Here is a 23,317-nt window from a genome sequence, read left to right on the forward strand (position 1 = left end):
TTGTCATCTCTTGGAGTTTCTTGAGGCTTTCAAATTTGATTTCAATAAACTTGAGATCTAGGGTGATGACTTGAATGACTTTACTTCTAATGTTCTTCGTAATCGAAGGTTGAAGTTCTTAGAGGCTTTGGAGCTTGGGGTCCACTTGGTTAGGCATTTTGGGAGATTAAAAGAGCATTTTTAAAACCCAAAACCCTGTTTTGCATCCAAAACTCTTCATAATTTTTTATTAATGCTCATTTTTAAATCAAAATAATGTTTTCCAACAACTTATAAAAACACGCCCTTGATTTCGATAGAGTTACTTCTGAATGTCTAAATGTGTTCCATAAGACTGAGGAGGTACGATGATACATGATTGATTATGAGTGGTGACATGCGTCATAATTTAAATGGAGGGACTTTATGTCTTGTTTTCTACGAGATACATGACATTATTTAATTAGCCAAAGTATTTCTAATACATGATAGTATTTAATTTGACTATTTGTATCATTTTAAATTAAAATATCTACATGTGTCCGTGTGTGATTGCTTCTTAAGAATTCTTTTGTAATTTCTATTTAGTGATACTTGAAATATTTTCATTGGTCTTTGAATAATTGAAAAAATAGATATTAGCAAAATTTAAATCCAATCCTTAAAAATTACTTTTACATATTAAAAAGTAATAACAATTAAATAAGTTTAATTTCAAATAAAAAATATTGTCAGCAATATTCAAACTTGAAAAAGGTCAAATATATATGAGTCATTTCAATGGCCCATCATCAACTTGTTCATAAAGTGCTCTTCTAAAAATAAAAATAAACGTTGTTTGTAAAATAGTTGTACTTTTTGTAAGGTTGAATTTAATCAACCATCTTGTTGGCTTTATTCCGTGCCAAATTTGCTTGTATTTCAGCAATTAGTAACCCTGTATTTAGGTGGGATTGTTGTAAGGGTGTGAGTGAGATAGAGTGTTGAATACTTAAGAGTGTGCAAGAAAACAGAATCTTGCGGCTGGATCTTGTGGGTGACTGGCGGCTGCAAGCCGCCAGAAGTAGCACACGTGCCAAGCATGCCAGAAGTTGAAGCGTCATGCTAGCTGGAGCACTACAGGACAAAATAGGACAACTAGCCGTTCTGTTATCTCGCGGCTAGATCTCGCGACTCAGTCAAGTCGCGACGACAAGCCACAAGCCAGCCCTGTTTTGAAAAACCTGACGTTTCACATTCCATTCTCACCCTAGTATAAATACCCCTTATACCCACGAAAGAAAGAGAGCTTCCAGAGAGAATTTTGAGAGAGAAACCCTAGAGTAAAACAAGATTGATTCATCAACAATCTTTATATAAGAGACTCTTGAAATTCCTCAACTCTCTTCCCCTCCATTGTTAAATCCTTGAGAGGCATTTTACCGAAACCTTTTCTCAACATATCCATCACTGTGAGAGGGTTGTTTGGTGTTCTGGGATGCAGTTAGGAAGGAACCAATTTACATTGGTTGATGCTACGGTCAAGTAGCGAAATCCGGGAAGCTAGAAAAAAAATAGGTTCGGCGCAACTTCGTTGGAGCAAGAAGCTTGGAGGGCTTAGGTACACTGGGTAGATTAGGCTTGGAGGGTCTATTGATGTTCATGTATCCCAACTACATTTTCTAGTGGATTGTTTATCGCTTGGAGGGTGGCGGAGAGGTTTTCCCCTGAGGGCTTCGGTTTCCTCTTCGATAACACATCGTGTGTTGTCCTTGTGTTTGCATCTCTCTTCCCTTTATCTTTGCCTTTTATTTTCTGCTGTGGATGTGATTTTTATTGGCATAGATTGTTTACCAATTCTGTATTAAGCTTTTGTTCATGTTCTGCACATTAATTGTTTGGTATAAAGTTTGAATTGGTAATTTGTAAATTGGGGGTCTAAACGTTCAAGGGTGTTTTTACACTATTTGAACTTTCAATTGGTATCAGAGCGGGTACACTTGTGTTGGTTTCATTACCATAGTGTGATCCTTGACCCTTTTTAATATGGACCGGTCTCAATCCCTAAATGTACCTCCATATTTTAATGGTAGTAATTATGCTTTTTGGAAGGTTCGTATGAGAGCATTTTTATGTTCCATTGAAGAATATGTTTGGGATGTGGTTGAGATAGGTTGGACCAGACCTGAGGCAGCCAAATCCACATGGGATAAGGTAGCAGCATCTAATGCTAATAGTAAAACACTCAATGTTATTTTCTGTGATGTGTCTCCAGATGAATTTCACAGGATCTCTCACATTACCGTTGCCAAAGAAGCATGGGAGATATTGGAGACCACTTACGAAGGCACGAAGAAAGTAAAAGACACCAAGTTGCAAATGCTGACCACTCGGTTTGAGGAGCTTAAAATGGGTGAGGATGAGTCCTTTGACTCTTTCTATAGCAAGCTAAATGAGGTGGTTGTCAACAAGTTCAATTTGGGGGAGAAAACGGAGGATTCTAAAATAGTAAGGAAGATCCTTCGATCATTGCCGGAAAACTTTCGTGCCAAAGTAACAGCAATTAAAGAGAGTAAGGACCTTGATGACATCAACGTCCAAGAGCTGGTTGGTTCTCTTCAGACTTATGAAATGTCACTGCCAAATCAACGAAGGAGCAAATCTCTTGCTCTTAAGACCATTAATGAGAAGGTAGAATTCCATGACTCATCGGATGAAGATATGGTTGACAAGGATGTTGCATACCTTGTGAAAAAATTCTGAAAATTCTTGAAATTTAAGAATAATGGTAAATTTGGGGACAAAGGAAAATTTCAAAGTTCAGGAAGGAAGAAAAGGGAATTTAACAAGAAAGATGGAAAAGAATCCCAATCTACACAAGGTGTCACTTGTTTTGAATGCAACGGGCATGGACACTTTAAGAAAGAATGTCCAAATTATTTGAAATCAAAAGGCAAGGTGTATACCACGACACTAAGTGACTCGGATTCATCCAACTCTAATTCTTAGAAAAGCTATGACAGAGAAGGGAATTACTCCGCTTTTATGACTATTGCTCCTGTTGATTCTTCAAATGAGTTGAATCTGCTTGTACAAGAGCTTGGAGTACATAGTGATGAAGAATCATCTGGAGCTGTTGAGGAATCAGATGCAGAAGAAGATAAAAACACAGCCAATCTTCAAGACAATTATAACTCAATCATGGAGAGGTCGTGTGAGTACACAAGGGTGGCAAAGGCAGCTATGAGAAAGATGAAGAAGGCAGAGGAGGACTATAAAAGTCTCCTAATTTGCTATAAGGAGGCCAAGTGTGTGATAGAAACACTGAATGGTGAGCTGTTAGAAGCCTACACAAAAGTGAGATTTCTTGAGCAAGAGGTTGTGCAAGCAAATGCCAAGATAGAGAAGGTCGCCACCAAGAAGCTAGATGATGTTATTTCATCTCAAAAGCTTTTTTCAGACAATTCCGGGTTGGGATATACCGGAGGGAGTAGCTCATCTGGCAATGTCACAAAAGAAGTGAAGTTTATAAAGGCCAAAGAGCTAGTTGAAGTTGGCCCTACTACTGAGAAGCCCAAGATAGAGGAGAAGAGGAATGTGGGGAACGAACGGTTGTTGAATCCCCGTAATCAATCCGTGGGTAGGTCTGAATCCCGAGCCAAGTCTCATCCACGGCCACAAAGAAGTCCTAGATCAAATTATGTGTGTCATCACTATGGACTTCAAGGGCATACTCGATCAAATTGTCAAAAGCTGAGAGCAATGAATAGTGCAACTCCTCAAAGGTCACGACGACCTAGAAATGATAGGAGAAATTGGGCTGGTGAACCATCAAGAGATCAAAACGGTGATCCCAGAATGATGGACATGATGAAGATGATTGGTGTATTCACCAACTGCTTGGAAAGTTTCACACGAAGGTTTAAAAGCCCTAACTCTCATACCCAATCCTATAAGGAAATCACCCTAAACGCAAGTGACGTGTGGGTGAAAAAGGGTACTCATGCATAAACATTACAACATGTCCATGCATCAATACTTCCTATGCTTTGTGACTGTGTTTGGTTGTTTGCTTATTGATTATGTTGGTGGTTTATTTGTCTGTTTGTGCATAATTTTGTTCATTTTTGTTTTTGATCAATCTTTTTCTTCTTATGTGTCAAAAATCCAAAAACCACATAAAAATAGAAAATCAAAAAGTTTGATTGACATTGTTGAGTTTTGTCTCAAAACATGTTTTGCCTTATACCTTTGTGCTAATGGCTTTGTGCATTTTCGAGCATAGCTTGTTCCTTTGCACTTTTATCACTATAGAAGAAATTTTGAAATCTATGTGACTGTTGTAAATAGATTTTCAAACTTGTCATGAATGATTAGTGAATGGTTATATTGATCTTGAGACATGCATAGACTTGTGCTTATATATCTTCCCACTCTTTATTTTTGTTTTTGCTAAAAAGAGCTCACCAAATGTAAATCTCCAAATGAAAAGAGATATTGAGCTGCAAAAGCCTATCGCACATACTAGTATTTGACTAGGAAAAAGGGAAAGCGACCAAAAATTTATGTGAATGATTATTCAAAAAGCCAAAGGCTATCTCATCAAGGTGAAATATCAAATATCATTCTCACAAAAAGAGTTGATTGTCTTAAAAGGACCAAAAAGATCAAATGTTATGATTGAAAGTGGAGTCAAATGTAAAGCTCCAAATTATGTAATCAAGTTTTGTGGAAGGTCATATATGCATACTTCTGTAATTGAGATAGGTCACATGATCTAGTGCTAATTGTGTATGCCTTGGTTGAATTGATCATTGAAGCTTCACATTAGACTAAGGACTATCTCATTGTTGATATCCACACACAACACACAAGTTTATGTTCAATGAATGTCATATTCATTTGTGTAATTGTACTTGATAAAATGTGTTTTCACATGCTCAATCTTTGTTAATTCAAACACAAAAATATTTTTGAGTGTTTAAGTTGTTTTTGGAAAAGTGTTTTGTTTTTACAAAAACTAAAATTCTTCAAAAACAGTGTGTTCTGTTTTGGCGACTCAGTCGCGAGTTAGTCAAGTCGCATGCCACAGTCGCAAGATCTCAGGTTTGTTTTGGCGACTTGTTCGCGAGTGGAAGGTCCAGTCGCAAGGGGTACACAGAGATTTTCGCGGCTCAACTCACGACTCACTCGCGAGTGAAACTTCCAGTCACGAAAAACACTTAGAAAATTTTTCAAAACTTTTGACTTGAAATGTTTTCGCGGGTGTATCTGGTGACTATCTAGCGACTTACCTAAACAGCGAAAAACGCGTGTTTTGCACAGTAAGGGCAGTTTTTAAAATCTTTTTCAGTTTTTCCCTCGAACTTTTTGTCACTGTTCATTTTCTCTCTAAACTGTTCTTACCCAAACACTCCGTGTCTCCATTTTCGAACTCCATTGTTGCTTCATTTTCGTCTCAAAATCATCAAGAAAAGGTATGGGTCTTCTTTCTCACACTCAGTATTTCTTGTTTTTGAGCTTTTCCATCTTGAATATTTGCATTGTTTTTCTGATTTGAGTTGGGTTTGTGTTTCGGCTATTGTTCTCTGTTCGTGCTTTGCTAATAGAAGCTCTTGATTTCTAAGAACTTGTTTAGGTTGCTAGATTTGTTCTTCATCATGTGACTCTCTCTTAGCTTAGAGTTTGTTATCTGTCTTATACCCATCTTGTCTGATCTCATTTTGATATGTTGCTTCTAAATGATTCATGTTTTGTTAGTTGGGTTTTATTGATTTAATTTTGTGTTTGCTTATCTAGTGTGTGCACCTGTCTTGAGTTCTCTGGATCTTTTCATACTCATCAAAATATATGTCTCATTGACATATGCTTGTCCTTTGGGTGATGTCAGTCTCTGCAACATTTGTACTCTTCTGCAAAATGTTAGTTGTTCTTGATTATATTTCTTTGGGTCGTTTCATTTGTTTTGCTGGTTTAGATTATGAGGCCTTTCCTTTAGTATTGTCTTTATCACTAACAAAATACTGAGTTGTTCTACACATGTTTTGTACTTTGTTGTTATGGCCTTTTCTGATTGTTCACAGATGGCTTCTTCTTCCCCAAAGAAGAAAACTCCTGCCAAGAAAGCAGATAAGAGAATGAAAATGGACCCGAATCTGTTTAGGTATGTTTCCCATTTTGAGAGATACAAGGATTTCTTCTTAAAAGCAGGAATCATACAAGAAAGGTTTGTAGATTTGGGGGATTTGAGAGACACCTTTATCCCTAGTTGTTTTGAAGGGAGAGGATGGGAAAGACTGCTAAGTGATTTCCCAGCTGTATGTGAACCTCTGGTTAGGGAGTTTTACTCCAATGCTGTGATCAGGGAAGATGAGCTGAGTTGTTGGGTTAGAGGTACAGAATTCACCTTAGATGCACATGACATTAATGATGTGCTAGGTCTTGAGGGGTTAGAAGATCATGAGTTTGTCAACTATAAAGATAGGATGTTGTCTATTGAAACTGTACAACAGAGGATAGGTGGACAAAAAGAAGGGAAATGCCTGAATACCACAGCCTTTCCAGTGGACATGAGGTGTCTCACTATTATCATGATGTTTAACTTGTATCCCATAAGGAAGTTGACTACAATTAACAATGCGAGAGCAATTTTTCTGATGGAGCTCAAGGAAAAGACCTTCATTGATATTAGTTCCCACATATTTGATACTATTGTGGATGAGACTAGAACCACTTCTAGGCCTAAACTGATCTTCCCTAGTCTGCTCATGAGGATTTTCAGAAAGAAGGGTGTTGCAATCCCTCGAGACATCAGTCTCATGTCTACACCTTCAGCAATTAACAAACAAACCTTCAAAAGGATAAGTGTTCGTCATCCAGGTGAAGAAGATGAAGGTGATGAAGGAGAAGGTGTCCCAATGGAGACTAAGGCAGTGCCAGCAGGCTAGGCATCAACTTCAACACTCAGAAGGAGTGGCAAGAGGATTAGAGCATCAACTTCTTCAGCTATACCTCCAAATGCATTTCAGGTCATCCTGGAAAGACTTGATGGACTCAGAGAGGTCCAGACAGTGCAGTTTGAGAGGATGGCAGCCATGCAGGATCAGCTTGATATTCTCTCCGCAAAATTTGATAGCTTCACCACACATCATGGGTAGTGACCCTTTGGCCATTCCGGTCAAAAAGGGGGAGAAATTTTTGAGAAGCAGACCTTGAGGGGGAGCACTATGTTGAGAGGGAGCAGTCAAAAACACTTGCTTATTTTGTTTATGTTTTGGATAACTTGTTGTTATTATGGTTTATGTTTGTTTCTAACTCATAACTCGTGGATGGTTATTGAAACTTGGTTTACTCTTTATATATATATTGTTGATGTTTTTCAGTTTATTACCCATGCTGCTTTTGTAAGCTTTTAGGGTTACTTGTAGGCTTTATGGTTTGTACCATGCTTTATACAGCCTCTATGTTTTTGTTAAATTAGTACTTCTATCTAAATGTCATGCATTTTCTTGTTAAATATTGTCACTCTTATGTCCTTGTAGGATTGTTCTTAGATGCATATACTTAGTGTATTATGCATTGGTTGAGTGTTTGGCATACAAGTAACTTGCATTGTTCTTGTTAGCTTGTATGTTCAAGTGTTCATTCCAAGTGTGAATGAGCATTGTGATCACTACCTTGTAGTGATTACTTGTTTGATCAAGCCATGGTTTGTTTCTTAACTTCATCTTTGCTTGATCACTTTATGCCTGTTTCTTATGCATTTCATGTTTTCTACATACAATGATCATGGTGTATTGTTGTGTTTCAGGAGTTTCATGTTCATATGATTCAAGTGCCTCACAGTTTCTAGAATTAGGTGTAAGTGAGTTTTGCTCAACTGTTCCCAACTCACACATTAAGTCTAAAGTCTGTTTTAGGGTTTTGTCACGGAATAGCTAAAGGGGGAGATTGTAAGGTTGAATTTAATCAACCATCTTGTTAGCTTTATTTCATGCCAAATTTGCTTATATTTCAGCAATTAGTAACCCTGTATTTAGGTGGGATTGTTGTAAGGGTAGTGAGTGAGATAAAGTGTTGAATGCTCAAGAGTGTGCAAGAAAACAGAGTCTCGCGGCTGGATCTCGTGGGTGACTCGCGGCTGCAAGCCGCCAGAAGCAGCACACGTGCCAAGCATGCCAGAAGTTGAAGCGCCATGCTAGCTGGAGCATTACAGGACAAAATATGACAACTGGCCGTTCTGTTATCTCACGGCTGGATCTCACGACTCAATCAAGTCGCAATGACAAGCCGCGAGCCAGCCTTGTTTTGAAAAACCTGACGTTTCACATTCCATTCTCACCCTAGTATAAATACTCCTTACACCCACGAAAGAAAAAGAGCTTCTAGAGAGAATTTTGAGAGAGGAACCCTAGAGTAAAACAAGATTAATTCATCAACAATCTTTACATAAGAGACTCTTCAAATTTCTCAACTCTCTTCCTCTCTATTGTTAAATCCTTGAGAGGCATTTTACCAAAACATTTTCTCACCATATCCATCACTGTAAGAGGGCTGTTTGGTGTTCTGGGAAGCAGTTAGGAAGAAACCAATTTACATTGGTTGATGCTATGGTCAAGTAACGAAATCCGGGAAGCTAGAAAAGAAATAGGTTCAGCACAACCTCGTTGGAGCAAGAAGCTTGGAGGGTTTAGGTACACTGGGTAGATTAGGCTTGGAAAGTCTATTGATGTTCATGTATCCCAACTACATTTTCTAGTGGATTGTTTACCGCTTGAAGGGCGGTGGAGAGATTTTACGTCGAGGATTTCGGTTTCCTCTTCGGTAACACATCGTGTGTTGTCCTTGTGTTTGCATCTCTCTTCCCTTTATCTTTACCTTTCATTTTCTGCTGTGGATGTGATTTTTATTGGCATAGATTGTTTACTAATTCTGTATTAAGTTTTTGTTCATGTTCTGCACATTAATTGTTTGATATAAAGTTTGAATTGGTAATTTGTAAATTGGGGGTCTAAACGTTCAAGGGTGTTTTTACACTATTTGAACTTTCACTTTTAGTTCATGATTTGATCACAAAACTAAAATCATGATTCCATCCTTTATTTAAATGAAATTTTAAAGAGGTCAATCAATATTTTTATAGATATATTTGAAGGGGAAAAAGCTGCTCCACAATCCACACTACTCACACTGTGTTTTATAGCTGAAAACGTAATTTGAAGGATAGTATTTGTTGCACAGAGTGCCTTAGCAATGAATAGTTTTGATTTATGAATAGTCTCATTGATGTATATAAAATTTGTGAGGTTGCATCAACGACGCTAAGGCAAAACCCTATTATATGGTTATCTCTTCAGATGTATTTCAGGGAGCAATTTTAATAAACTCTCTCTTGCAGTGGGAAGTATTCCGTTGTCTGTGAAATCAAGAATCAGAATGAAGCAATTTATCAAAAAGAAAAAAAGATACCGAATGAAGCAAAACTACTCACGTCTATCTGCAGCTACAGAGGGCAAAAGATTCAACGTATAGAATGGCTGGATTAACAGTGTATAACTACATAAGAAAAACAATATTTGTGGCAAAAAAATATACTTAATTTCTAGAAGAGTTCAATTTGAGATTGATCTCATCTTGATCTGATGGTTTAATTTAAACTTTTCTTGTCCTTATTGTTGGGACAAATGTCATAGTTGGAGTTGCCTAAGCCCACACGACAACTCACAAATACAAAGTCATCTTCATTACAGTACTTAATACCATTTTCATGTTTATTTTCAAATGAACAAGAATTTCATGTTTGAATAAAGCACCATTTGCTGACTTTTATTCACATTCAAGTTCTCACTACGTACGCTTGAGGCGTTAGGGCAGTGTATACATCCAATATAAAAAGAGGACATTAATACCAAGGGAATCGCAAGAACTTAAACATATAGAAAAGAGAGAAGATAATGTCACACTTCCTTCAATTTCTAGGGCCAATGTAACATCCTATTGTTTTAGCAATCTTGGCCTTTATCTTCATTCTCCTATTCAAATGGTCCTCCACACTTCCAAACAACAACAAAAACTCACCACCAAAGCTCCCAATCATCGGAAACCTTCACCAACTCGGCTTGTACCCTCACCACTCCCTCCGAGACTTAGCTCAACTCTATGGCCCCCTAATGCTGCTAAAGTTAGGTAATGTACCAACCCTTGTTGTCTCGTCTGCCGATGCTGCCCGAGAGATCATGAAGACCAATGATGCCATCTTTGCAAATCGGCCAAAAACAAGAATGTTTGGGAAACTAACATACGATTTCAAAGATGTGGCATTGGCACCTTACGGTGAGTACTGGAGGCAAACAAAAAGCATACTTGTGCTACACCTTTTGAGTAATAGAAGGGTTCAGTCTTTTCGTGCTGTGAGAGAGGAGGAAATTTCTCTACTAATTGAGAAAATCAAACAGTCTTGTTCTTCTTCAAGTGTGAATTTAAGCGAAATGTTTGCAAAGCTTACTAATGATATAATATGTAGGGTTGCCTTGGGAAGGAAGTATGGTGAAGGGGAAGGTGGAAGGAAGTTTAAGGAGCTTATAGGGGAGATGCTCGAGTTGTTGGGTGTTAATAATATGGAGGATTATATTCCATGGCTTGCATGGGTGAACCGTGTCAATGGCTTGGATGCTAAAGCAGAAAGGGTGACTAAACAGTTTGATGATTTTTTGGAAGGAGTAATTGAAGAGCACATCAATCGTAAAAAGAAAGGGAGTGCTGAACATAGAAAATGAAGACCAAAAGGACTTTGTGGATGTTTTGCTTTGGGTTCAGAAGGAAAACATGATCGGTTTCCCTATTGATAGAGTATGCATTAAGGCTTTAATCCTGGCAAGCATCTCTCTCTCTCTCTCTGTCTCTCTCTCTCTCTATATATATATATATTTGGGTTTATATAGTTAAATGTCAAAAAAAAAAAAAAAAAAAAAAAAAAAAAAGGATAGACTTGACTACAAAAGGCTTTGTTTTGTTCGAGTAGCATATGATATTTCACTCTTTCTCATGCATATTGAAAACTTTCTTCAATATTAACCATATGTTATTATAGGATGCATTTAATGCTGGCACTGACACTACGTACTCAGTGTTAGAGTGGGCAATGACAGAACTTTTAAGGCATCCCAAAATGATGATGAAGATGCAGGATGAAGTGAGAGCAATCACTAGCAACAAAAAAGACATAAAATTGGATGATTTGGATGAAATGCATTACTTAAATGCAGTAATCAAAGAGACTCTTCGCTTGCATCCTATTATTCCACTATTAGTACCTCGAGAATCAAGTAGAGAGGCCAAAATACAAGGTTATGATATTGCAGCGGGAACTCGAGTTTTTATCAATGTGTGGGCAATTGGAAGAGACCCTGGGTTATGGGACAATCCAGAAGAATTTCATCCAGAAAGGTTCTTGAATTCTTCTATAGACTTTAAAGGACATGATTTCCAATTGATCCCATTTGGAGCTGGTAGGAGGAGTTGCCCTGGAATTTCTTTTGCCATAACCAACATTAAGCTTATTTTGGCAAAGTTTGTGAACTACTTTGATTGGACATTGCCTAATGGGGCAGAAGGAGAGGATTTGGACATGACCGAATCTATTGGTTTATCCATTCATAAAAAATTTCCTCTTATTGCAGTTGCAACTCCATATGTTGCCTAGTATATATAGGCAATACATTTAGCATTTGAATAATCCTCTAAGTTCAAAGTATTTGAATAATCCTCTAAGTTCAACTTATATAGCAACAATGTATGATTGTTCAGTTTGAAGTTCTCTTTTCTCTCATTTCATTTTGATTGTTGAGAATAGAACTTTAATATAAATAAAAAAAGTATTGTGGCCTATTAAGTATTAAGAAGGAACATTGTAATATTATATGCATTTGTTTCACCTAAAATTATTTTCCGAAAAATATTTTTCCCAATTGCAAGTGTTTAATTTTGATAGGCCACGAATGTATTGATCATTTGTGATGAATTAATTAATTGATTAGCCAAGTTTATTAATTAATCAAATTAACATGCAAGATGCGTGGTAACACAAAAAAAATCACCAATTAAACTAAGTATACAGCGGAAATTAAATTGATACGATGATTTGTTTTCGAATGGGGAAAACCTACATGACAAAAACCTCACTGGGTGATTTTAAGGTCACCACTCCCAAGAATCCACTATTATCAAAACAAGCGGTTATAAGTAAGGGAATCTCAGTACCTTATACCAACCTACAGCTGAATCCTTACCCCAATACCTAATTGGACTTGTTCTGTAGTGACAATCTCTCCTTTTTAATGCACGGTTCTCAGTATGTAACTAACCAATTGCGCGAATCCCAGTTCGCGACTTGATCACCAACTTAAAAAGGATGTTGGCTGCAAAGTTCTTTAGTTCATCACACGATGAATATCAAGAAGCTCCTTGGTTACAAAACCCTACAATGTACAAACACAGTAGCTTCTTTAAGAAAGAGATGAATTAGGGAAATTTTTGTCTCCAGTCACAATTTGCATGAACAAAACTTTGCTCCATACTTGTGCAATTTGTGTCACCTTTTACGTTCTTTAAAATAATCATTATATATGTCTAGGGTTGTGAGAAAAAAAAGTCCAAACATATACCTACGGATTGGATGAAAACAGAACTGAAAAATCTGTTTTTCATAAATCTCAACAGATACCCTTTCTGTCAAGCAGCTATCGAGCCACAAGATTTAGATAGCTCTCTAAGCCTTGATAGATGCTAGCTATCGAGTTAGCTGTTGAGATTTAATGAACAGCACTTTTATACTTGATTCTTGGACAAACTTGCATGGCTTTAATACTTGAACTTGAAACCTTGTTTCTTGAAGCATTAAACACATCCTAGATCTACCCAAATACAAGTAAAGTGCATTTTGTCAAAGGATTAGCTAATTATATAAAATAGTGACATATGTTCCTAACATGTGTAACACATATGTTCTAACAAATTTGATTGAAATTACTAGTTAAACCTAAAAATATTTTTAGGTTGACAGTAAAATGTGAGGTATTTTGGCATAAAATATTTTACACCCATATTTTTAGTACAAAATTTTCATACCTCACTCATTCACTTGAAGAGCACCAGGGAGTGTAATATGATTCGGTATCCATGTAGTGAATTTCATAATCGCACCACCACTGTCCACCAATTGCCACTCTCTCTCTCTCTCTCTCTCTCTCTCTCTAAATATTGTTGTAACTCCTAATAATTTCAAGGGTTCAAACGTCATCGGTTTTGTGCATGCGATTAAGTGCATATAATTGATTGGTGCATTTCATCCATCATTTTAGAGTTTTTTGAACTTGGTAGACAAAGGTCATAGATAATGTCCAAATTACATCTTTCAAAAGATGCAAAAACTCATTCCTCAAGAGGGCTATAAATGTGTAGGGTTATAAATGAGCCAACCCAAGTGTTAAAAGTTTAAGTTTGTTTATTTAATTTTTATTTTGAACACAAACCAAGCTTGATCTCATTATCAACAAAATTATAGTTTTTAGTTTGGAAGTTTTTTTTTTTTTTTTTTTAATGAAAAATTTTACTAGATTATCTATCTTAGGTTCCCCTAAAGACACATTCATTCCAAAATATTTTGGTGGGCATCTTTCTTCCCCCAAAAAAAAAAAAAAAAGGTTTTACACTAGATTAGGACAAATTGCATAGTGACTAAAATTGATTCTTGTACAACAATGAGTGGGTTTAAAGAATAAGCCTATAGGCACACAAATTCACAATATTTTTAAGAATTTACTGAGGTATTTTGCTTGTCACTCTACACCAGACTGAGACCCACCATAACATCACATTCACGTGAATTTATAATGACAATAATCTCAACAAATTGTAGAAAACGTTATGAATTTGTGTTTGTCAATATTTTTAGTGGGGTCAACAAACCTTCACTGCAAAAAATGTTTGTTTTGTTCTAGGAGGCTATGGTATTTTATACTCTTTCTCATGCTGATCAGAAATTTTCTTCAATATGTCCTCTGTTTTTTTTTTTTTTTTTTTTTTTTTTTTTGGTGGGTTATAGGATGCATTTGCTGCTAGTATTGACACTATATACACAGACTTTGACTAAACAATGACAGAGCTCCTAAGAAACCCAAAGACTATGAAGAAGGTGCAAAATGAAGTGAGAAGAATCATTGGCACAAAAAGGGCATAATAGGGGATGATTTGGACAAAATGCATCACTTAAATGCAATGGTCAAAGAGACTCTTCACTTCCATCCTCCTATTCCATATTGTTAGTTCCTCGAGAATCAATTCAAGATGCCAAAATACAGGGTTATGACTTATGACATTGCAACTAGAACACAAGTTTTTATCAATGTAAGGGCAATTGGAAGAAACCCTGGGTTATGGGACAATCTAGAGAAATTTCAGTTGGAAAAGTTCTTGACTTCTTCTATAGATTTTAAAGAACATGACTTTCAGTTGATCCTATTTGGAGCTGGAAGGAGGGGTTGCCTAGGAATTTCCTTTTCCATAACCACTGTCAAGCTTGTTTTGGCAAATATTGTGTACAACTTTGATTGGACACTGCCTGGAGGGACAAAAGGAGGGAATGTGGACATGACAGACTGAATCTATAGCAGTATTTAATCATAGAAAATTTCCTCTTAATGTGGTTGCAACTCCATATTTTGGCTAGTATATATAGATGCAATAGATATTAGTACTTGAAGAATCTTCTTGGCTAGCAAGGATCAAAGATAATGTATTGAAATAAATAAATAGCAAGGATCGAAGATATTGCATGTATTGAAATAAATAAATAGCAAGGATCAAAGATATTGGTTGTTGAGAATGGAACTTGAAAATAAATAACAGTGCAGAACATATTAACAAGGAACAGAATGATATTATACTGAAATTCAACAAAGTTCCATTAGAAGCAAAAATGTTTATTTACTTAATTTATTGGCAATTACCGAAATATTTTATATATGCAGGAAAATTTTCAAAAATTTTACTAATTCCACCATGCTTGCCTAGAAAGGACGCTCCACTGAATTAGCTTTTAATTTTTACAAATAAAACATGGGTTTTCTGAATTAGATTAAACGAAGTGAAAAAAAAAATATAAGGTTGAATTTAATCAACCATTCCGTGCCAAATTTACTTGTATTTCAGCAAGTAGAAACCCTGTATTTAGGTAGGATTCTTGTAAGGGTAGTGAGTGAGATAGTGTGAAGAAATGCTCAAGAGTGTGCAAGAAAAATAGGGACTCACGACTGGATCTCGTGGGTGACTCGCAGCTGCAAGCCGCCAGAAGCTGCACACGTGCCAAGCATGCCAGAAGTTGAAGCATCATGCCAACTGGAGTACTACAGGACAAAATATGACAACTGGTCATTCAGTTACCTCGCGGCTGGAACTCGCGACTCAATCAAGCCGCAAGGCCAAGCCACGAGCCAGCCCTATTTTGAAAAACTTGACTCTTCACATTCCATTCTCACCCTAGTATAAATACCCCTTATACCCACGAAAGAAAGGGAGCTTCCAGAGAAAATTTTGAGAGAGAAACCCTAGAGAAAAACAAGATTGATTCATCCCCAATCTTCATTAAGAGACTCTTCAAATTTCTCAACTCTCTTCCTCTCCATTGTTAAATCCTTGAGAGACTTTTTACCAAAACCTTTTCTTACCATATCCATTACTGTGAGAGGGTTGTTTGGTGTTTTGGGAAGCAGTTAAGAAGGAACCAATTTCACATTGGTTGATGCTATGGTTAAGTAGCGGAATCCGGGAAACTAGAAAAGAAATAAGTTTGGCGCAACCTCGTTGGAGCAAGAAGTTTGGAGGGCTTAGGCACACTGGGTAGATTAGGCTTGGAGGGTCTATTACTGTTCATGTATCCCAACTACATTTTCTAGTGGATTACTTACCGCTTTGAGGGTGGCAGAGAGGTTTTACACCGAAGGCTTCGGTTTCCTCTTCGATAACACATCATGTGTTGTCCTTGTGTTTGCATCTCTCTTCCCTTAATCTTTGCCTTTTATTTTCTGCTGTGAATGTGATTTTAATTGGCTTAGATTGTTTACCAATTCTGTTTATAGCTTATGTTCATTTTTCACACACTTATTGTTTGTCATAAAGTTTGAATTGGTACTTTTGTTATTAGGGGTCTAAACATTCATAGTGTTTTATACACTAATTGAACTTTCATTTGGTATCAGAGCAGGTACACTGTTATTGGTTTCATTACCATAGTGTGATCCTTGACCCCATATTAAGATGGACTGGTCTCAATCCCTAAATGCACCTCCATATTTTGATGATAGTAATTATACATTTTGGAAGGTTCACATGAGAGCATTTTTATGTTTCATTGATGAATCAGTTTGGGATGCTGTTGATATAGGTTGGACCAGGCCTGAGGCAGCCAAATCCATATGGGATAAGGCAGCACTCGCCGCATCTAATGCTAACAATAAAGCACTTAACGCGATTTTCTGTGATGTGTCTCCAGATGAGTTTCACAGGATTTCTCACATTACCGTTACCAAAGAAGCATGGGAGATATTGGAGACCACCTACGAAGGCACGAAGAAAGTGAAAGACACCAAGCTGCAGATGCTGACCACTCGGTTTGAGGAGCTCAAAATGAGTGAGGATGAGTCCTTTGACTCTTTCTATAGCAAGCTGAATGAGGTGGTTGTCAGCAAGTTCAATTTGGGGGAGAAAACGGAGGATTCTAAAATAGTAAGGAAGATCCTTCGGTCATTGCCGAAAAACTTTCGTGCCAAAGTGACAGCGATTGAAGAGAGCAAGGACCTTGATGACATCAAAGTCCAAGAGCTGATTGGTTCTCTTCAGACTTATGAATTGTCACTGCCCACTCAACGAAAGAGCAAATCTCTTGCTCTTAATGAAAGGTTGGAAATCCATGACTCATCGGATGAAGATGTGGTTGACAAAGATGTTGCATACCTTGTGAAAAATTTCCGAAAATTCTTGAAATTCAAGAATAAAGGTAAATTTGGTGATAAAGGGAAATTCCAAAGTTCAGGAAGGGAGAAAGGGAATTCAAAAAGAAAGATGGAAAAGAATCCCAATCTACATAAGGTGTCACTTGTTTTGAATGCAACGAGCATGGACACTTTAAGAAAGAATGTCTGAAATATTTGAAATCAAAAGGCAAGGTGTATGCCACAACACTGAGTGACTCAGATTCATCCAACTCTGATTCTGAGGAAAGCTGTGATGAAGAAGGGAATTACTCTGCTTTTATGACTATTGCCCATATTGAGTCTTCAGATGAGTTGAATTTGCTTGTACAAGAGCTTGGAGAGCATAGTGATGAAAAATCATTAGGAGTTGTTGAAGAATCAGATGCAGAAAAAGATGAAAGCACAGCCAATCTTCAAGAGAATTATAACTCACTCCTGGAGAAGTCGGGTGAGTACACAAGGGTGGCCAAGGCAGCTGTGAAAAAGATGAAGAAGGCAAAAGATGACTATAAAAGTCTCCTAATTCGCTATAAGGAGGCCAAATGTGAGATAGAGACACTGAATGGTGAGCTATCAGAAGCTTACACAAAAGTGAGATTTCTTGAGCAAGAGGTTGTGCAAGAAAATACCAAAATAGAGAAGGTCTCCACCAAGAAGCTAGATGATGTTATTTCATCTCAAAAGCATTTTTAAGAGAAATCTAGGTTGGGATATACCGGAGGGAGTAGCTCATCGGGAAATATCACCAAAGAAGTGAAGTTTATAAAGGCCAAAGAGCCATTTGAAGTTGGCCCTACTGCTAAAAAGCCCAAGATGGAGGAGAAGAGGAATGTGGAGGACCAACGGATATTGAACAACCTCCGTAATTAATATGTGGGCTAGTCTGAATCCCGAGCCAAGTCTCGTCCACGACCACAAAGAGGTCTTAGATCGAACTATATGTGTCATCACTGCGGACTTCAAGGGCATACTCGACCAAATTGTCAAAAGCTGAGAGCAATGAATAGTGCAACTGCTCCAAGGTCATGAGGACCTAGAAATGACAGGAGAAATTGGGCTGGTGAACCATCAAGAGATTGAAATGGTGATCCCGGAATGATGGACGTGATGAAGATGATTGGTGCATTCACCAACTGCTTGGAAAGCTTCACACGAAGGTTTGAAAGCCCTAACTCCCGTACCCAATCCTATAAGGAAATCACCCCAAACGCAAGTGACGTGTGGGTGAAAAATGGTACTCATGCATAAACATTACAATAGGTCCATGCATCAATACTTCCTATGCTTTGTGACTTTGTTTAGTTGTTTGATTATTAATTGTGTGGGTTGAAATTTGTTTGTCTGTTTTTGCATACTTTCATTCATTTTTGTTGTTGCTTTTGATCAATCTTTTCCTTCTTATGTGTCAAAAATCCAAAAACCACATAAAAAGTAGAAAATCAAAAAAATTTGATTGACATTGTTGAGTTTTGTCTCAAAACTTGTTTTGCCTGCTAATGGCTTTGTGCATTTACGAGCGTAGCTTGTTCCTTTGCACTCTTATCACTGTAGAAGAAATCTTGAAATCTATATGACTGTTGTAAATAAATCTTCAAACTTGTCATGAATGATTAATGAATGGTTATGTTGATCTTGAGACATGCATAGACTTGTGCCTATATATCTTCCCACTTTTTATTTTTTTTGCTAAAAAGAGCTCACCAAATGTAAAAAGATATTGAGCTGCAAAAGCCTGTCGTACTTACTAGTATTCGACTAGGAAAAAGGGAAAGCGACCAAAAATAAAGTGTATGATTTTTCAAAAAGCCAAAGGCTATCTCATTAAGGTAAAATATCAAACATTATTCTCACAATGAGATGTGATTGTTTCAAAAGGATCAAAAAGATCAAATGTTTTGATTGAAATTGGATCCAAAAGTAAAGCTCCAAGTTATGTAATCAAGTCTTGTGGGAGGTCATATATGCATACTTCTATAATTGAGATGGGTCACATGATCTAGTGCTAATTGTGGGCCTTGGTTGAATCGATCATTAAAGCTTCACAGTAGACTAAAGACTATCTCATTGTTGATATCCACACACAACACACAAGTTTATGTTCAATAAATGTCATATTCATTTGTGTGATTGTACTTGATAAAATGTGCTTTCACATGCTCAATCTTTATTGATTCAAACACAAAAAGATTTTTAAGTGTTTAAGTTGTTTTTGGAAAGTATTTTGTTTCTACAAAAAAAATTGAAAATTTCAAAAACAGTGTTGCCCTGTTTTGGCAACTCAATCGCGAGTCAGACAAGTCGCATGTCACAGTCGCATTCTCGCGAGTCGGTTTTGGCGACTTGTTTGTGAGTGGAAGGTCTAGTCGCGAGGGGTACACAAAGATTTTCGTGACTCAACTCGCAACTCCCTCGTGAGTGAGACTTCCAGTTGCGAAAAAACACTTAGCAAATTTTTTCAAAACTTTTGGCTTGAAGTGTTTTGGCGTGTGAAACTAGCGACTTTCTGGCGACTTACCTCAGTCGCGAAAAACGCGTGTTTTGCACAGTAAGGGCAGTTTTTAAAACCTTTTTCAGTTTTCCCTCGAACTTTTTATAACTATTCACTTTCTCTCTTAACTGAAACTAACCCAAACACTCCGTGTCACTCTCTACAAACTCCATTTTTGCTTCATTTCTTCTCAAAATCCTCAAGAAAAAGATCCAAACACAAACAAATGACTCACAAAAACATCAAGGGCATGCCAAGGATGCTCATCTAATAAAAGGATAGGAAATATCATTACTATCCCAAAAGATGAGCATCAAGTATAGTATAAACCTTAACTTGTATTATTCATTCAAGCCATCACCTTTTTTTGGGTGCAAAACTCCTTACACAAAACACAACAAAGGGGGAAATAAAGAATTGCTAACTCTGACTTACCGCATCTTGTTCACTCAATTCAACAACAGATTCTGGCTTCATTCCTGTAGCCAAAAGCTAAGCTGGAATTCATGGTTAAGTAAAACATCCAGTAACAGCCCAAATAAATCTTATCCATAAAACATAAAACTAAAATTAACCCTGGTATGTTATCAATCCAAAGAATCAAACCCATATAAGCCATTCAGACAATCAAATCCAACACAATGGTTACTTTCATACTTTAAAAATAATCACTTTTCCATTAAGTAACCCCTGAACTCACAAACTTGATGCAATTTTCAATCTACATATATAAAAATTCAATCTAAAATCCCAAACGGATTTTCTCGCGGCCAATAATTGAAATTAATAAAACCCACTACGGGCTCCAAACCCATCAATCTAAGCTAATCATTCAAAAGAAACACTCCCAAATGAAACCCTAAATCATATTTAACAACCAAAAACGAAAACCAAAATTATAGAACAAAATAAAAAACTTACCGGTAATGTTTGCGGAGAGAATCTAGTCTGATGGTAAAGTCTGAAAATCAAAAACTTTCTGCCACTAAAGGAGTAGGAGGCTGGCGCCCGTGGACTATAGTTTAGGGGTTTAAGAATTGAGAGAGGCAGAGAGAACGGAAGAGGCAAAGAATCAAAAATGAAACCCTAAATCATATTTAACAGCCAAAATTATAAAACAAAATAAAAAACTTACAGGTAATGTTTGCGGAGAGAATCTGGTTTGATGGTAAAGTCTCAAATTAAAAACTTTCAGCCACTAAAGGAGTGGAAGGCCGGCGCCTGTGGGGTTTGAGATTTAAGAGAGGCAGAGAGAACAGAAGAGGCAAAGAGGAGAAGGCAGTGTCTATATCGGGTTTGGGTTTTAGAAAATTCCTTGCGCTTTTTTTTTTTTTTTTTTAGTTTAAAAAAGTTTTTTTTTTTTTTTTTGGTTTATGTTTTTTTTTTTGAAATATTGTACTGATGTGAAAAATTGTGGGAGTTTCAAAAACTTTGGTTATATATATATATATATATATATATATAGATTAAATTATTTTTCATGCTTTCTAAGTTGTCACGTGATATGTCACGTGGCCTTAATTAAAAGAAAAAGAAAACCAAAACAAAAGAAAAAAAAATCAGCCAAATTGAATTCATTTGAGATAATCAAATATATTAATTAGAAAGAAGAAATCACATACAAGTGAATAAAATTCAAAATCTTCAAAAATAAACTGAAGAAAACCAAATGTGGCGTGAGCTCTTCAAACCAAATGTGTGGCGGTGCAACTCATTCGAGATGAACTATTAGAGCATTCACATCTTAAAATTCTATCTCATCTTATTTTAACATTCCAAAAAGCTACTTTATCAATTATACTATACTATTTTACAATACGCCCAACATCCCAAACTTTTTTTTTTTCCCATTTTATTTAAATATTCTATTTTATTCCTTTTTTTTTTACTACTTCTCTTTTTCTCCTCATTTTCCTCTCTTTCTCCCTCAACCTCTAGCATCGGCCACAACAGATAAAACCAAAACAATTCAACACATAGTCACCCCCACATATCCTAACACCACCCACCGGACCATCAAACCAAAACCAAAACCACATTAAAAAAAAAAAAAAAAAAAAAAAAAAAAAAAAAAAAAAAAAAAACATCAAAGCATCAGTTCAAACCAAGCCAAAACCCTACACCAATTTAAACCCAAAAACCCACCAATCTCCACCAATCTCAGCCATACTCACCTCTTCCTTTAGGCATCAAAAATAAGATAAAAAAACCTAGAACCTAGAACACAAAACACGACCTAGATCGTAACCCACCAAAAAAAAATGAACCACTGTGATGTAGTTTTTCCTTTGAATCAAGTTTTGCTATTTCAAAACTAGGTTGGGTTGCTATCTAGTGTTTTGTCTCTGATGTTATTTTGTTTATGTTTGATCATTGATGTGTGAATTTGGATTTGGGAGGAGGATGGTGTTTGGGTCTGAAGAGAGGAGAGAGTAGATGAGAAAGAGAGAAGAGAAGAGAAATAATGAGAGAGAGGAGAGAGAAATTTCCGGAATTAAAAAGTAGAATAAATTTTTTTTTTTTTTTTTTTTTTTTACAATTGAGCTACAGTGCGATTCTAAATGTAGAATTGCATTGTAGCACAATTAAAAATTTTTTGCAATAGTAACTTTTTACAAGTCTGGATGCAGAGGTTGTTTTGGGCTTTTATGCTAAATAAAAGTAACATATGGCATTTAGCATTCCAGATGCGAATGCTCTTATAATGTGACTATTGTGATCGAGACAATATTGGGTTTGAATATGCCATCAAACTAACGTCATCTCCTCATTTGATCTTCCTTTACAAATATAGACTGTGTTGAAACTTTTCTTTTCATGGTATATATTTTGATTTTGGATTTAGAAAGTTGAAATTGAATAATGAATAATAGAAAACTCTTGATTGGGACTTAGGAGTTTGGACCTTAGATAAGAAGATTTGAGTTGGATCATTTAACATATACAAATAGAAAATAAAATATTATCTTGACAAGAGAAATAAATAAATAAGAAAATTAACAAACACAAAGACAATGCCGAAGAGTTTCAAGTAACATTGAAAATATTTTATCACAACACTTGCCATACAGGCCATTCCAACCATTTCCATCTTTTTTTTTCTTTTTCTTTTTTTTTTTTAGGAAAAACCATTTCCATCTTGGGAAGGAAAAACAAGAAGAAAAAACAGGTAGTTTTGTTTAATAATAATTAAGAAAATATTAAAAATAATTTTATTCATATACTATAAATCTCTATTATCTTACTTTCAAGAAATTTAAAATTCTACTTCAGCTCTAATTCTATTATCAAAAGTTTTAAGTAATTTAAAATAATTAATGTGGAGGACTATGGCCCAAAATAACGAGTTGGGTCTTGAGCCCGTCTGAGGAGGCAGCCCATCCAAGGAGACAAAGTGGCTTAAGCGATCCGTATTAAGCCTATCACGGGAAATAAAGAAAAAAGGTCCGAGGAGGAATTCCTCCTCGAACACTGAAAATCCGAAGCAGAGGTACATCCAAGCCACTGAAGCCCATCCCCTAAATACGTGAAAAGGAAGGAAACACAAAATATCTCAGCAAAAGCTGCCACCACCACATTGAATGCACTACAATTACTTTCCTAGCCGCATTAATGTGGAGAAGACCCCTGAACAGTGTTACCTTGGCTACCACAACTCACAAAGGACTGAAAAAGGTGTCTGATGGGATAGGTGCTCAAGTGGAGGCTTGGATGATCAACAAGTGCAAAGCCCAGATGATAAGGAAGGGTCTATATAATGTATAGAAACCCCCATAAGAGGGGGGAGGGGTAGAAAAAGTAAGGCAGAAGACTATGGCATGTAAAGAAACCCTAATGTACTAGT

The 23,317-nt window shown here is 36.5% G+C and overlaps 1 pseudogene; it reads left to right on the top strand.

Moving 5' to 3' along the window:
* The first annotated feature begins 5,877 nt into the window (after positions 1-5,877).
* LOC115962708 lies at positions 5,878-11,659 on the top strand (annotated as a pseudogene).
* Positions 11,660-23,317: the final 11,658 nt, after the last annotated feature.

Source organism: Quercus lobata, chromosome 10 (assembly GCF_001633185.2).
Source record: "Quercus lobata isolate SW786 chromosome 10, ValleyOak3.0 Primary Assembly, whole genome shotgun sequence".
NCBI classification, from domain to species: domain Eukaryota; kingdom Viridiplantae; phylum Streptophyta; class Magnoliopsida; order Fagales; family Fagaceae; genus Quercus; species Quercus lobata.